Source organism: Microtus oregoni, unplaced genomic scaffold (assembly GCF_018167655.1).
Source record: "Microtus oregoni isolate MIOR12 unplaced genomic scaffold, Mior012 000029F_ref0000214, whole genome shotgun sequence".
Taxonomy (NCBI): domain Eukaryota; kingdom Metazoa; phylum Chordata; class Mammalia; order Rodentia; family Cricetidae; genus Microtus; species Microtus oregoni.
This window is the reverse complement of record NW_024543088.1, coordinates 21,791,871-21,805,698: the sequence shown is the minus strand read 5'-3', so window position 1 is coordinate 21,805,698 and position 13,828 is coordinate 21,791,871. Positions and strand designations below refer to the sequence as shown.

At 39.6% G+C, this 13,828-nt stretch overlaps 2 protein-coding genes, 1 pseudogene and 1 gene segment (V, D, J or C); all 4 read right to left on the bottom strand.

Annotated features, from left to right (window-relative positions):
- The window catches only part of LOC121464736, a 994,671-nt gene that overhangs the window by 168,294 nt on the left and 812,549 nt on the right, over nucleotides 1-13,828 (bottom strand).
- LOC121464737 (immunoglobulin lambda-1 light chain-like) overlaps nucleotides 1-13,828 on the bottom strand; it is an 840,936-nt gene that overhangs the window by 164,825 nt on the left and 662,283 nt on the right. The gene's annotated exons all lie outside the window — the stretch shown is intronic.
- The window catches only part of LOC121464628 (zinc finger protein 345-like), a 218,511-nt gene that overhangs the window by 84,404 nt on the left and 120,279 nt on the right, over nucleotides 1-13,828 (bottom strand). The gene's annotated exons all lie outside the window — the stretch shown is intronic.
- Nucleotides 893-1,367, bottom strand: LOC121464741 (annotated as a pseudogene).

Here is a 13,828-nt window from a genome sequence, read left to right as displayed (position 1 = left end):
AGGGGAGCACGGAAGCACAATTCTTAGTTAAGGGAGCCACTTTAGGGTTGGCAAGAGACTTGACCCTAGAGGGGCTCCCAGGTGCCCAAGCTGAGGTTCCCAGTTAGTTCCTTGGGCAGCTGAGGATAGGGAACCTGAAATGACCTTATCCTAGAGCAATACTGACGAATATCTTGCATATCATCATAGAACCTTCATCTGGTGATGGATGGAGACAGAGACAGAGACCCACAATGGAGCACTGGACTGAGCTCCCAAGGTCCCAATGAGGAGCAGACGGAAGGAGAACATGAGCAAAGAAGTCAGGACCACGAGGGCTGCACCCACCCACTGAGACAGTGAAGCTGATCTACTGGGAGCTCACCAAGGCCAGCTGGACTGTGACCGAAAAAGCATGGGATAAAACTGGACTCTCTGAACATGGCGAACAATGAGGGCTGATGAGACGCCAAGGACAATGGCACAGGGTTTTGATCCTACTTCATGTTCTGGCTTTGTGGGAGCCTAGCCAGTTTGGATGTTCACCTTCCTAGATATGAACGGAGGGGGGAGGACCTAGGACTTACCACAGGGCAGGGAACCCTGACTGCTCTTTGGACTGGAGAGGGAGGGGGAGAGGAGTTGGGGGAGGGGGAGAAGGGTGGGAGGAGGGGGAGATGGGTGGGAGGAGGGGGAGGGAAATGGTAGGCTGGGAGGAGGTGGAAACTTTTTTTCTCCTTTTCTCAATAAAATAAATAAATAAATAAATAATAAATAAAAAAGGAAAATATCCAAGGAGTGTGTGTTACAGGTAAGAACTTCAAGTGATCTTTTTCAAAACTATGACTAGCCTCGATAGCAAGAGAGAAAAATATTTATTGTCCTGCTTCCTCATTTATTTGGTTCACTGTGCTCACCCTTGTTGTCCGTCATTAAGGTAAACTACACCACAGAAAAAGTCTGCTTCATCTTCAGGCTGAACGCTGGAGATGCTTAAGTAGCAATGAGCCCCAGAGCTGGAACCAAAAAGCGATCAGGGATCCCATCTCCCCTGCCATGGTTTCCATTATCCTCAATGTACATCAGATTCTTAGGAGTCTTTTCTGGCTGTTGCTGGTACCATTCAATGCCATAGGTGCTGTGCTCACTACTCAAGGTGCAGGTGAGTTTGACTGAGGCTCCCAGGGAGACTGAGGCTGTGGGTAACTGAGTCAGCACAGGTTGGGAGAAAGACCCTGGAAATAGAGAAACACATTATCTCCTGGGGTGTGAGAAGAGGGGAGAGTATACCTTGTTGTCCTTGGTTTCCCTCAACTAGAATCAGGGTTTAGATGATTCTCCAGACCTGTACAGCAAAGGAGGAAGAAGAGGAGAGGAATCCAGGCCATGGTGCAGACACCTCAGAGCTCTGCTGAGAGAGACATGGTGTGGGTCTCTCTTATACTTCAACATTTCTCAAAGAATTGACAGGGTCCTACCTACAAATATGCAAATTTTTCTTGGGCAAGAAAATTCTTTCCTAGGTGTTTGTACCATCAAAAGTCTGGGTGTCACTTCCTTCCTGAGTCTGCCCAACAGATCACAGTGGTCCCAGCTGCTGGGCCTATTGAATCATGAATAGTCCCAAAGAGATAGATGTTCGTATTCTCAGCTTAGAGTCTGCAGATCCTTTAGTGAAACCTATGAATGCCCACTGAGCAGGTCTATGCCTGTCATGTCTATGACCACCATACTTTTCTAAGGCTTTGACTACTACACATTTCTGATCAAGATCTTAAGGAGTTACCTCCTCTGAGGCTGACTTTTACATCTTCTCTTTAGTTTTCTTCTCCCCAGTGGGAGCACTCGAAAGACCAGTGTTTTTACCTTATAGCTTATGATCCCCATGGACAGATGTCATATCAGGTATACTATTGTTTAAATATAATGTTATGATAAATAACGATAGAAAAATTAGTATGGAATAGCAACAAAAAATTTTATGGTTGGGATCACCACCAAATTAGAAATTGTACTAAGGAGTCGGAGCATTAGAAAATTCAAGAACTAAAGTTGTAGACTTTAATTTATTTGATGTGTTTATTCAGGGGCTTTTCCTACTTATGCTGAGGACAGAGAAATTTAGTCCATGAGCCACTTCTCAGAATGCTCAAGAATGTAGACTTATTCTCTCTACTTGGTTCATCAGTAGATTGACCCATAAAGACATACTGATGAATATTAGCATTCAGGATGATTAATATTATACTGCATAACTCTTTTGATGCACTATAAATAAAAAATTGAAAAATCACATGGCATTACAAAACAGTAATAAAGAAAAAATAAAGAAAAAGTTGGAGGAAAACACAGTGGGACTGTATTTGTCCTTAAGTAAAGATTACAGAGTTTGATAAAGAATGTCTGTGTGATGTCTTCAAAACTACACTCATTGAAACCTGCCTACTACTTATGTGATAGAAAAAAATTATTTAATTGACAGATATTTATAAGGATAGATGTTCACAAAGGGGAATGGCTCTAAATTGGAGGCAATAATTAATGAATCATGATAGAAAAATTAGTCATTGGAGAGGTTGGGCAGAAATAAAAGGAATGTCAGGACTATGTGTGTTTGCTCAGTTATGTTTTAACTTATGCATGGTTAAAGAAACTATCTATCTAGGTTGACTTTGACAAACCACCAATACACCAGGCTCAGGGAATATGCAGAAGAGGAGGTGGGTGGAAAGAGCTTAAGAGCCAGATATGGTGGATGACTCCAAGAGAACAGAATCTTTCAGACAAAACAGGACTGTTTCCCATGTGAATTCATAGGAACTATGAAAACAAGGATGTAAGACTCACGCAGGTTCAAATCAGACAAATTGGCAACACAAAGAAATAGAAGTAATCAAATAGTCATAACCTTAGCTGGAATTTATTTGCAATAGATAACTTGGAAAAGGTAAAATCAGTTATCTCCAATGGAGTGTTACTGAAATATTTCAAACACACTTCAGGGCAGGCCTCATAGCAAGGGGTAGTTAGTCTACAGTAAACAGACTCTATAGCCTCTCTCTCTCTCTCTCTCTCTCTCTCTCTCTCTCTCTCTCTTTCTTCTTCTCTCCCTCCCTCTGTGTATGTGGGGTGTGTGTGTGTGTGTGCACTTTTTTTAAATTCAGTCTGATTAATTTCCCAATTTCACTTTGTCTATTTTGTTTTTGTTTTCCTGTTGTTGCTCCTTTATTTTTTTTGTGTGAGGGTCTGTTATTTTGTTTAAAAGAGAAAGAACATGAACTTGGGTCGTAGAGAGCTGGAAGGATCTGGGAGGATCTGAGGGAAGGGAAAGTATATGATCAAAATATATTATATGAAAAAAGTTTTAAAAGAGTGACAAAAACAATATAAATAAAGAAATAGAAAGGAAGAAAAAAGAAAAAGAGAGAGAAAGAAAAAAGAAAGAAAGAATAGAGGGAAGGAGGGAGGAAGGAAGGGAGGGAGGGAGAGAGAAAGGAAAGAAAAGAAAGAGACTAGGGTGCTTTTATCCATGGTTAAATACATATGCAAAACTATATACATTGCATCCAACTCAGAACAAACAGCAAGATGGCTCTGGTGTGGGAAGACCTTCTGTATATGTGTTAACATTTATGGTGTAGGGAGACCTTTTACATATGTGTTACATTTAATGGTGTGGGAAGGCCTTTTGTATATGTGTTTTTGGTTTTGTTTTTTTTTTGGATAAATGAAAAAGGGAGCTTCTTGGGCCTATAACATGGCAAAATAGAACAAGGATAGAATTACAAGTAGAGAGAGAGGAGAAAGAAGGCAGAGTTAGAGAGATGCCATGTGGCTCCCTAAGGAGTCAGATGCCTCAGAACCTTAATAAATCAAGAGCCTTGAGGTGGTAATGTTAAGAGTTAGCTAAACATATGCCTAAGCAAGTGGTAGAGCAGTGTTGCGATTAATACAATTTCTGTGTTATCTTTCAGGTCAGGGTGGCCAGGAATGAACAATCAGCCTCTGCCTACGTGGCTCAGTATGTGAGAATGCTTGACAAGCCTAACAATAGGAATTGATTCTTGAAACTACCATTGTGGAAGGCATAAGTCAAATTACACAAGATGTTCTGTAAGTGTCACACTCATGCTGTAGTATTTACCCACACACACACACACACACACACACCTTCAATCATTAAATAAATATGTAACTAAGTAACTAATTAATACATAAATCTTATGATTTTTTTCATGACTGTTTTGCTACTTGTTTTTAACATATTGTGCTTTTCAATTTATATTAGGCAGTTCTTTGATATTATTGACATTTAAATATTGATGCGAGTTACTTAGGAAGGAGGACTTCACAAGCAAAAAATGGTAGACCCCAATTCAGACCTACAGATACATCATGAGTTTTAATTAGTATTGAATTAACACAAGCTACAAACTATTGTGATTCAGGTTATGGACTTTTTCTTTTTCTTCTATTCAGTGTTTCTAGTACCATGTATAACAAAAGAATTCCCTGCCTTTCAGTCTGTGTCTTAAATGACAGGATTAACTTTCTTAAGGTTTCCTATTAAAAGTGGCAGACATGGCCTTCACTGTCATAGAATTCATTAAGTGTTCAAAATTGAGTTTCTAATAACAAAGTAATACTTGTGTGACCACACATTCACAGGAGGCTGCTATTGAAGAAACTACTAGAAGCTGCATTATTGTGTCCTTGTTTGCAGTACTAAAATATTGAAAGAGGAGAAATACATTTATGATTTAAGACTGGAAATTGTTTAACATTAGAGTTACTTGCAGTCATAAAGCAAGAAATATGAGCCAATGTGTCAATATGTTTAGAAATAAAATGTGAGGGAAGATGAAAGAAATATGCACAAATTCAAAAATACTTTACAAATTATTGCCTAGTTTGTTAGTTCCTGAAAAGGAAGCAACGGCATACCAATCTATAAAAAGAAGGTTAATACAAGTGACTTGTGTTATTACATACTCATTTCTGGAGGACAGATTTGCAAAACTGACTCATTTAAATTGGTCTTGATTCAATTTTGGTAGATGGTATCTATCTTAAAAAAATGCCTGCTTTTTTTTTTTTACATTTCCCAATGTTCTTTGGAGTACTGGCTTTTGTAGTAAGACTAATGATTCTCTGAATTTCCTCGGTGTCTGTTGTTATGTCCCCCTTTTCATTTCTGATTTTGTCAATTTGGATGTTCTATATCCATCTTTGGATTAGTTTGGACAAGGGCTTGTCAATCTTGTTGATTTTCTCAAAGAACCAGCTCTTTGTTCCTTTGATTCTTTGTATAGTTTTCTGTGTTTGTTGATTTCAGCCCTCAGTTTGATTATTTCCACTCTTCTACTCCTCCTGGGGGAGTCTGCTTCTTTTTTGCTAGAGCTTTCAGGTTTGCTGTTAAGTCTCTAATGTGAACATTCTCTATTTTTTTTTTATGTGGGCACTTAGTTCTATGAACTTTCCTCCTAGCACTGCCTTCATAATGTCCCATAGGATTGGATATGTTGTGCCTTCATTTTCATTGAATTCAAGAAGACTTTAATTTCTTTATTTTTCCTTGACCCAGTGGTGGTTCAGTAGTTGACTGTTCAGTTTCCATGAGTTTGTAGGCTCCATAGGGGATACTATTATTGTTAAATTCTAACTTTACTCCATGGTGATCCAATAAGACACAGGTGGTTACTTCCATTTTTTTGTGTCTGTGGATGTTTGCTTTGTTACTCAGTATGTTATAAATTTTAGCAAAGGTTCCATGACATGCTGAAAAGAAGGTATATCTATCTGGGTGGAATGTTCTATAGATGTCTGTTAAGTTCATTTGATTCATTACATCTATTATTTATCTTATTTCTCTGTAATTTCTGTCTGGTTTACCTGTCCATTAGTGAGAGTGGAGTGTTGAAGTCTCCTACTATTAGTGTGTGGGGTTTGATGTGCGATTTAAGTTTTAGTAATGTTTCTTTTACATATGTGCATGCTTTTGTATTAGGGGCATAGACGTTCAGGATTGAGACTGCATCTTGATAGATTGTTCCTATTATGATTATAAAGTGTTCTTTTCCATCTCTTCTCACTGATTTTTGTTTGAAATCTATTTTGTTAAATATTAGTATAGCCTCTCTCACTTGTTTCTTAGGTCCATTTGATTAGAAAAAGTTTTCCCAACCCTTTACTCTGAGGTAGTGTCTGTCTTTGAGTTTAAGTTTCTTGTAAACAGCAGAATGCTGGATCCTATTTTCATATCCATTCTCTTAACCTGTGTCTTTTTATAGGTTAATTGAGTCCATTGATATTCAGTATTATTAATGACCAGTGGTTGTTAACTCTGGTTATATTTTGGTGGTAGTGTTTGTGTGTTTCCCTTCATTTGGGTTGTATTTGTGGAAGGATATCATATGTCTGTGTTTTTTGGTTGTTGGTGGCTTCCTTGGGTTGAGATTTTCCTTCTACTACTTTCTGTAAGGCTGGGTTTGTGGCTAAGTATTGTTTAAATGCATTTTTGTCATGGGATATCTTGGTTTCTCCATTGATGGTGAAAGAAAGTTTTGCTGGGTGTAGTAGTCTGGGCTTCATCCATGGTCTCTTAGTGTCTGCAGCACATCTATCCAAGTCCTTCTGGCTTTCATGGTTTCCATTGAGAAATCAGGTGTGATTCTAATAGGTTTACCTTTATATGTTACTTAACCTTTTTCCTTTGCAACACTTAATAATCGTTCTTTATATTTTTCTGTATGTTTTCTTGTTTTGATTATTATATGGCAAAGGGATATTTTTTATCTAGTCTATTTAGTGTTCTGTAAGCTTCTTGTAACTTCATAGGAATATCCTTCTGTAGGTTGGCAATGTTTTCTTCTTTAATTTTGTTGAATATATTTTCTGTATCTTTGAACTGGTGTTCTTCACTTTCTTCTACCCCTATTATTCTATGGTTTGGTCTTATCAATGTGTCCCAGATGTCATGAATGATTTCTGTGCAGATTTGTAGGATTTAGTGTTTTCTTTGACCAATGAGTCTATTTCTTCTATAGTAACTTCAGCACCTGAGATTCTTCTATCTCTTGTATGCAGTTTGTTATATTTGTCTCTGTAATTCCTGTTCATTTACCCAGAATTTCCATATCCAGAATTTTCTCAGTTTGTGTTTTCTTTATTAACTCCATTTCTGTCTTCAAGTCTTGAACTGTTTCCTTCAGCTGTTTGATAGTTTTTTTCTTGGTTTTCTTGAATATCCTTGAGGAATTTATTAATTTATTCTAACCTTTTATTTGCCTTATCTTACATTTCTTTAAGGGATTTTTCACTTCCTCCTTAAAGGTCTCTATCATTTTCATAAAGTTACACCATTCACAATGGCTAAGATGAAAAACAAAAATGAGCGCTTATGCTGGAGAAAATGTGGATTAAGGGGAACAGTCATTCATAGTTGGTGGGAATGCAAACTTTTGCAACCACTTTGGAAATCTGGGAGTCAACCCACCTCAGGATCCAGCAATTCCACTCTTAAGAATATACCCAAGGGATGCTCAATCATACTACAAAATCATTTGTTCAAATATGTTCATAGCAGTATTATTTGTAATAGCCAGAACCTGGAAACAACCTAGATGCCCTTCAGTGGAAGAATGGATGAAGAAAGTGTGGAATATATACACATTAGAGTACTACAATGTGGTAAAAAACAATGACTTCTCGAATTTTGCATGCAAATGGATGGAAATAGAAAACACTAACACTATCCTGAGTGAGGTAACCGAGACCCAAAAAGATGAACATGGGATGTACTCACTCATAATTGGTTTCTAACCATAAATAAGGGTCACAGAGTCTACAATTGGTGAACATAAAGAAGCTAAGTAAGAAGGTGAACCCAAGGAAAAACATATAGTTATCCTCTTGGCTATGGGAAGTAGACAAAATTGCCGGGGAGAAAATTGAGATCTTGGGGGTGGCGTGGGATGGGGGTAAGGGGAAATGGGGAGAGAAAAGGGAGAAGGGGAGAATGGGGGGGAACTTTGGGAAAAAGGAGTATTGGGATAAAGGAAGGTTGGATAGGGGAGCACAGAAGCACAATTCTTAGTTAAGGGAGTCACCTTAGGGTTGACAAGAGACTTGAACCTAGAGTGGCTCCCAGGAGCCCAAGGCGATGTCCCCAGTTAGTTCCTTGGGCAGCTGAGGATAGGGAACCTGAAATGACCCTATCTTATAGCAATACTGACGAATATCTTGCATATCACCATAGAACCTTCATCTGGTGATGGATGGAGACAGAGACAGAGACCCACTCTGAAGCACTGGACTGTGCTCCCAAGGTCCCAATGAGGAGCTGAAGTAGGGAGAAGATGATTAAGGAAGTCAGGACCACAAGTGGTGCACCCACCCACTGAGACAGTGGGGCTGATCTATTGGGAGCTCACCAAGGCCAGCTGGACTGTGACTGAAAAAGCATGGGATAAAACCGGACTCTCTGAACATGGCGAACAATGAGACTGATGAGAAGCCAAGGACAATGGCACGGGGTTTTGATCCTACTTAATGTGCTGGCTTTGTGGGTGCCTAGCCAGTTTGGATGTTCACCTTCCTAGATATGGACGGAGGTGGGAGGACCTTGAACTTTCCACAGGGCAGGGAACCCTGACTGCTCTTTGGACTTGAGAGGGAGGAGGAGAGGAGATGGGGGAGGGGGAGAAAGGTGGGAGGAGGGGGAGGGAAGTGGGATGCTGGGAGAAGGCGGAACCTTTTTTTTTCCTTTTCTCAATAAAAAAATTAATAAAAAAAAGATTGGAGGGGGTGGAAAGGAAGGGTATGTGGAGGGAGTGGATAGAGGGGAGGAAGTGGGAGTTTGGATTGGTATTTTTCAAAGTAATAAAATATAATAATAATAAATAAAAATGAGAAATTTTTAATAAACTACAAAGAGGAGGTAAAGTAATGGACTCATTGAGCCAAGCACCAAATAACCTCTTCCTTCGCTCCTTGTACCTGTTGTTTGTGTACAATCATATGTTTTCATGGATCAGCAGCTACAAAGCCCTATATGCACATCAGTGTTCATGTCAATCCAACACTTAATTCCCATGTTCTCAGAGCCATATTAGGAAGCACAGGGACTCAATGTGCTTCAGCTTAAGCTCATCTGACTAAATTCATCTACAACAGTACTTACAATCTTTTTTTTTTTTGGTTTTTTTTAGAGACAGGGTTTCTCTGTGGTTTTGGAGCCTGTCCTGGAACTAGCTCTTGTAGACCAGGCTGGTCTCGAACTCACAGAGATCCATCTGCCTCTGCCTCCCGAGTGCTGGGATTAAAGGCGTGTGCCACCACCACCTGGCCAATATTTACAATCTTATAATGAGATTATACAATGGTACTCAGATTTATCACATCACCATGTCTTCCCTAAGGAACAGTATGTTCATCTAATATCAGGGAAGAAATTACATCATCTATATTATTATAATATACATGAGATATTTTAATTAAAGGAGCCATTTTAAGGTTGACAAGAGACTTGGCTCTAGAGGGGTTCCCAGGTATCAGTGAATCCCCAGCTAGGTCCTTGGGCAGTAGGTGCCTGAACTGGCCTTGTCCCATAGTCACACTGATAACTATCTTGAATATCACCATAGAACTTTTGTCCAGAGACAGATGGTGATAGAGACAGAGACGCACATCAGAGCACTGGACTGAGCTCCCAAGGTCCAGCTGAAGAGCAGAAGGAGGAAGAATATGAGCAAGGAAGTCAGGACCGCAAGGGGTTGGTTCACCCACTCAGATCGTGTGCCTGATCTAATGGGAGCTCACCAAAGCCAGTAGGACTGGGACTGAACAAGCATATGATCATACTGGACTCTCTGAATGTGGCTGAAAATGGGAGCAGACTGAGAAGCCAATGATATTGGCACTGGGATTTGTCTCTACTGCATGTACTGGCTTTTTGGGATCCTAGTCTGTTTGGATGCACAACTTCCTAGGCCTGGATGGAGTGGGGAGGGCCTTGGACTTCCCACAGGGCAGGGTACCCTGCCCTCTCTTAGGACTGGAGGGGAAGGGAGGAGGATGAGTGGGGTAACAGGAGGGAAATGGGAGGAGGGGAGGAAGTGGAAATTTTGAATGGTATCATTTATAAAGCAAAAAAATTAAAAAAAAAATGGACACATATTAAACAATAATATATATTAATTATATATGTAATTAGAGTATGTTGATTATACATTATAATAATTATATGTAACAGGTATTCACATTCTAAATAATATCTTATGTAATATATAGCATATAAAAATATTATCTATTATTATATGTTATATATTATTGCAATGTCATTATATATTAATATATATATAGTTTCATACTTTTAAAAAGCCATACAATACATTTCATTTCCTTCAAGTGAAAGATAATATTTTATAGCTATCAAATATGAATGAACTGTTACTCTACATTGATCTAGTAGTAGAAAGAACTCACACAGAACATTGTGAAGACTGGAGACCTGCTGACTCTAACTAATCTTACAAGCAAATACGTAAGGGAGAAATAAAATACTTTACTTCTGGTTTTATGTTTTTATTCTCTATTGCGACAGTTGAGAAATATCTCCACTTTTTTATTCTAAATAAACACAAATGAAGGAAGATACTTCCCTTCACATTCTTGTCTGTGGAGTGTTAAATTTAGGATGAAACATTGCCTGCCCATGGAATCCCACTATCGCAGGACAGTTCTTACACTCAGGTTCAGGCAAATGTGCATTTGTCATGCTTCTTCATCTGTTTCTCACTGTTCTGAGTACCTCTTTAGTGCAGCATGCAGTAGCCCTTAGCACTTTATTCAGTCTAGTAACCCTAAAGCCCAGAACAAGACTATACTTAAGGTAAACACTAACAGGGAGTGTGAGTACCTGTTAATTGTCAGGTGAATCAGAGCCTGGAGGCTTGGACAGGCTACTTCTGGAGCCAGTGTGAAAAGAGACAATAACTGCTAGAGACCCTCATTCCTCAGCATCACCACAGTTTGTGGAGGAGACCCTGAAAGAAATAGCTGTTAGGTTTGAGAATGAGGCAAGGATTGAGAAAAGTCATTCCAAAAGCAGGCCTTCTTAATCTCCAAGTAACTTGACAGAGATGGAGGAAAGACAAAGGGATGAGACAGACATCCAGGTCCTGCTTTAAATCTCCAGAGATACCAGGATCCACAGATGCTTCTGGTCTCTGGGGTTTTCTGGGTTTTGGGGAAATGGTGACTTGCTGCAGTATGAGTCTTTTACTATCACCATCACCACTAAATTACATCTCTTCAGCCAGGGCACAATTCTACTACCAGAGAGGGAGAAGCATCTCTGAGGAAAATCCTGCTGTGCTGTAACCTCTAATTGAGGGTGTGAACTTAGCCCAGGAGATTAAATTCGAGTTCATTTTCTCCCTCCTTCTGCTCCTCATTGGGACCTTGGGAGCTTAGTCCAGTGCTCTAGTGTGGGTCTCTGTCTCTATCTCCATCCATCACCAGATGAAGGTTCTATGATGATATGCAAGATATTCGTCAGTATTGCTATAGGATAAGGTCATTTCCGGTTCCCTATCCTCAACTGTCCAAGGAACTAACTGGGGACCTCGGCTTGGGCTCCTGGGAGCCACTCTAGGTTCAGGTCTCTTGTCAACCCTAAGGTGGCTCCCTTAACTAAGAATTGTGCTTCCGTGCTCCCCTATCCTACCTTCCTTTATCCCAATCTTCCTTTTCCCCCAAGTTCCCCCCATCCTCCCCTTCTCCCTTTTCTCTCCCCATTTCCCCTTACCCCCTTCCCACGCCACCCCCAAGATCCCAATTTTCTCCCCGGCAATTTTGTCTACTTCCCATAGCCAAGAGGATAACTATATGTTTTTCCTTTGGTTCAACTTCTTACTTAGCTTCTTTAGGATCACCAATTGTAGACTCTGTGACCCTTATTTATGGTTAGAAACCAATTATGAGTGAGTACATCCCATGTTCATCTTTTTGGGGTCTGGGTTACCTCACACAGAATAGTGTTTCCTATTTCCATCCATTTGCATGCAAAATTCGAGAAGTCATTGTTTTTTTTACCGCAGCGTAGTACTCTAATGTGTAGATATTCCACACTTTCTTCATCCATTCTTCCATTGAGGGGCATCTAGGTTGTTTCCAGGTTCTATCTATTACGGGACCATGAGGGGTGCACCCACCCATTGAGACAGTGGAGCTGATCTACTGGGAACTCACCAAGGCCAGCTGGATTGTGACTGAAAAAGCATGGGTTAAAACTGGACTCTCTGAACATTGCGAACAATGAGGGCTGATGAGAAGCCAAGGACATTGGCACAGGGTTTTGATCCTATGCAATGTGCGGGCTTTGTGGGAGCCTAGCCAGTTTGGATGTTCACCTTCCTAGATATGGACAGAGGGGGGAGGACCTAGGACTTACCACAGGGCAGGGAACCCTGACTGGTCTTTGGACTGGAGAAGGAGGGGGAGAGGAGTGGGAGGAGGGGGAGAAGGGGGAGAAGGATGGGAGGAAGGGGAGAAGGGTGGGAGGAGGGGGAGGGAAATGGGAGGCCGGGAGGAGGTGGAAACTTGTTTTGTTTTTCTTCCTTTTCTCAATTAAAAAAAAAAAAATTCGAGTTCAGAGTTAACTTCAGTGCTTGTCAGTATCTGAGAAGTTCACAGTGCCCTCTGCTGGACTGTGGATATTTACTTCAAATATCTTCAGTAATAAATTTTCATTACCCAATTATAGATTACTGAAAAACATTCAGATTTTTTTTGGCTTTTTGATTTATTTTTATTATAAATTATGTGTGCAGGTGTAAACACAAACACACAGACCCCCCCCCACACACACACACAGACTTACACAGAGGCCAGTGCTGCTGGATTCCCAGGAGCTGAAATTAAAGGCAGTGATGAGCCACTCTACATAAACACAAGGGATGAACTTGAATCTACTGTACGATCAGTATGTGCTCTTTACCACTGAACCTTCTCTCCAACCACTTAAATAATTTAAAATTATAAAACTCTCCAAAAATAATATTAATTAAAATTAGCTTGAACACTGACTTGCTAGTCAATGAATAGATTGTATTGTGTAAATATACTGTAACGGCATAGTGACATATCTTCCCTTCATTCTGAATTGTATTTTTATAAAGTCTAGAACTATTTTACCTGGGAATTCAATTGCTTTGGTTATATCTTTTATTTAGCTATACTCCATTATTTTCTTTCTGAAATAGTTCATGAAAAAAGTTACAAGTCACCAACTTTTATTAAACCAATTAAAAGTACAGTGAGTTATCTCAAATAGTTTTCTATCTTAGCCATTGTGAATGGTGTAAGATAGTGTTTCACAATTGTTTTTGTTTGCATACCCCTGATGGCTAAGAACATTGAACCTTTCCTTGACTGTCTTTCGGGAATTTGAGATTCTTCTGTTGAGAATTCTTTGTTTAGTTTTATACCCAAGTTTTTAATTTGGATTATTTGGGATTTTAACGTCTAATTTCATGTGTTCTTTACATTTTGGAAATCAGTGTTTGATCTAATGTGGGTTTTGTGCATGGGGATAGATATGGATCTATTTTCCTTCTAGATGTTGGCATCTAGTTATGCTAACACCATTTGTTGAAGATGCTTTGTTTTCCCATTGCATAATTTTAACTCATTTGTCAAAAACCAGGTGTTCATAGCTTTGTGGATTTATATCCAGTTCTTTAATGAATTTGATTCCATTGGTCAACACTTCTGTTTTTATGCCAATACCAAACTGCTTTCATCACTACAGCCCTATAATAGAGCTTGATGTCAGGGATGGTCATGC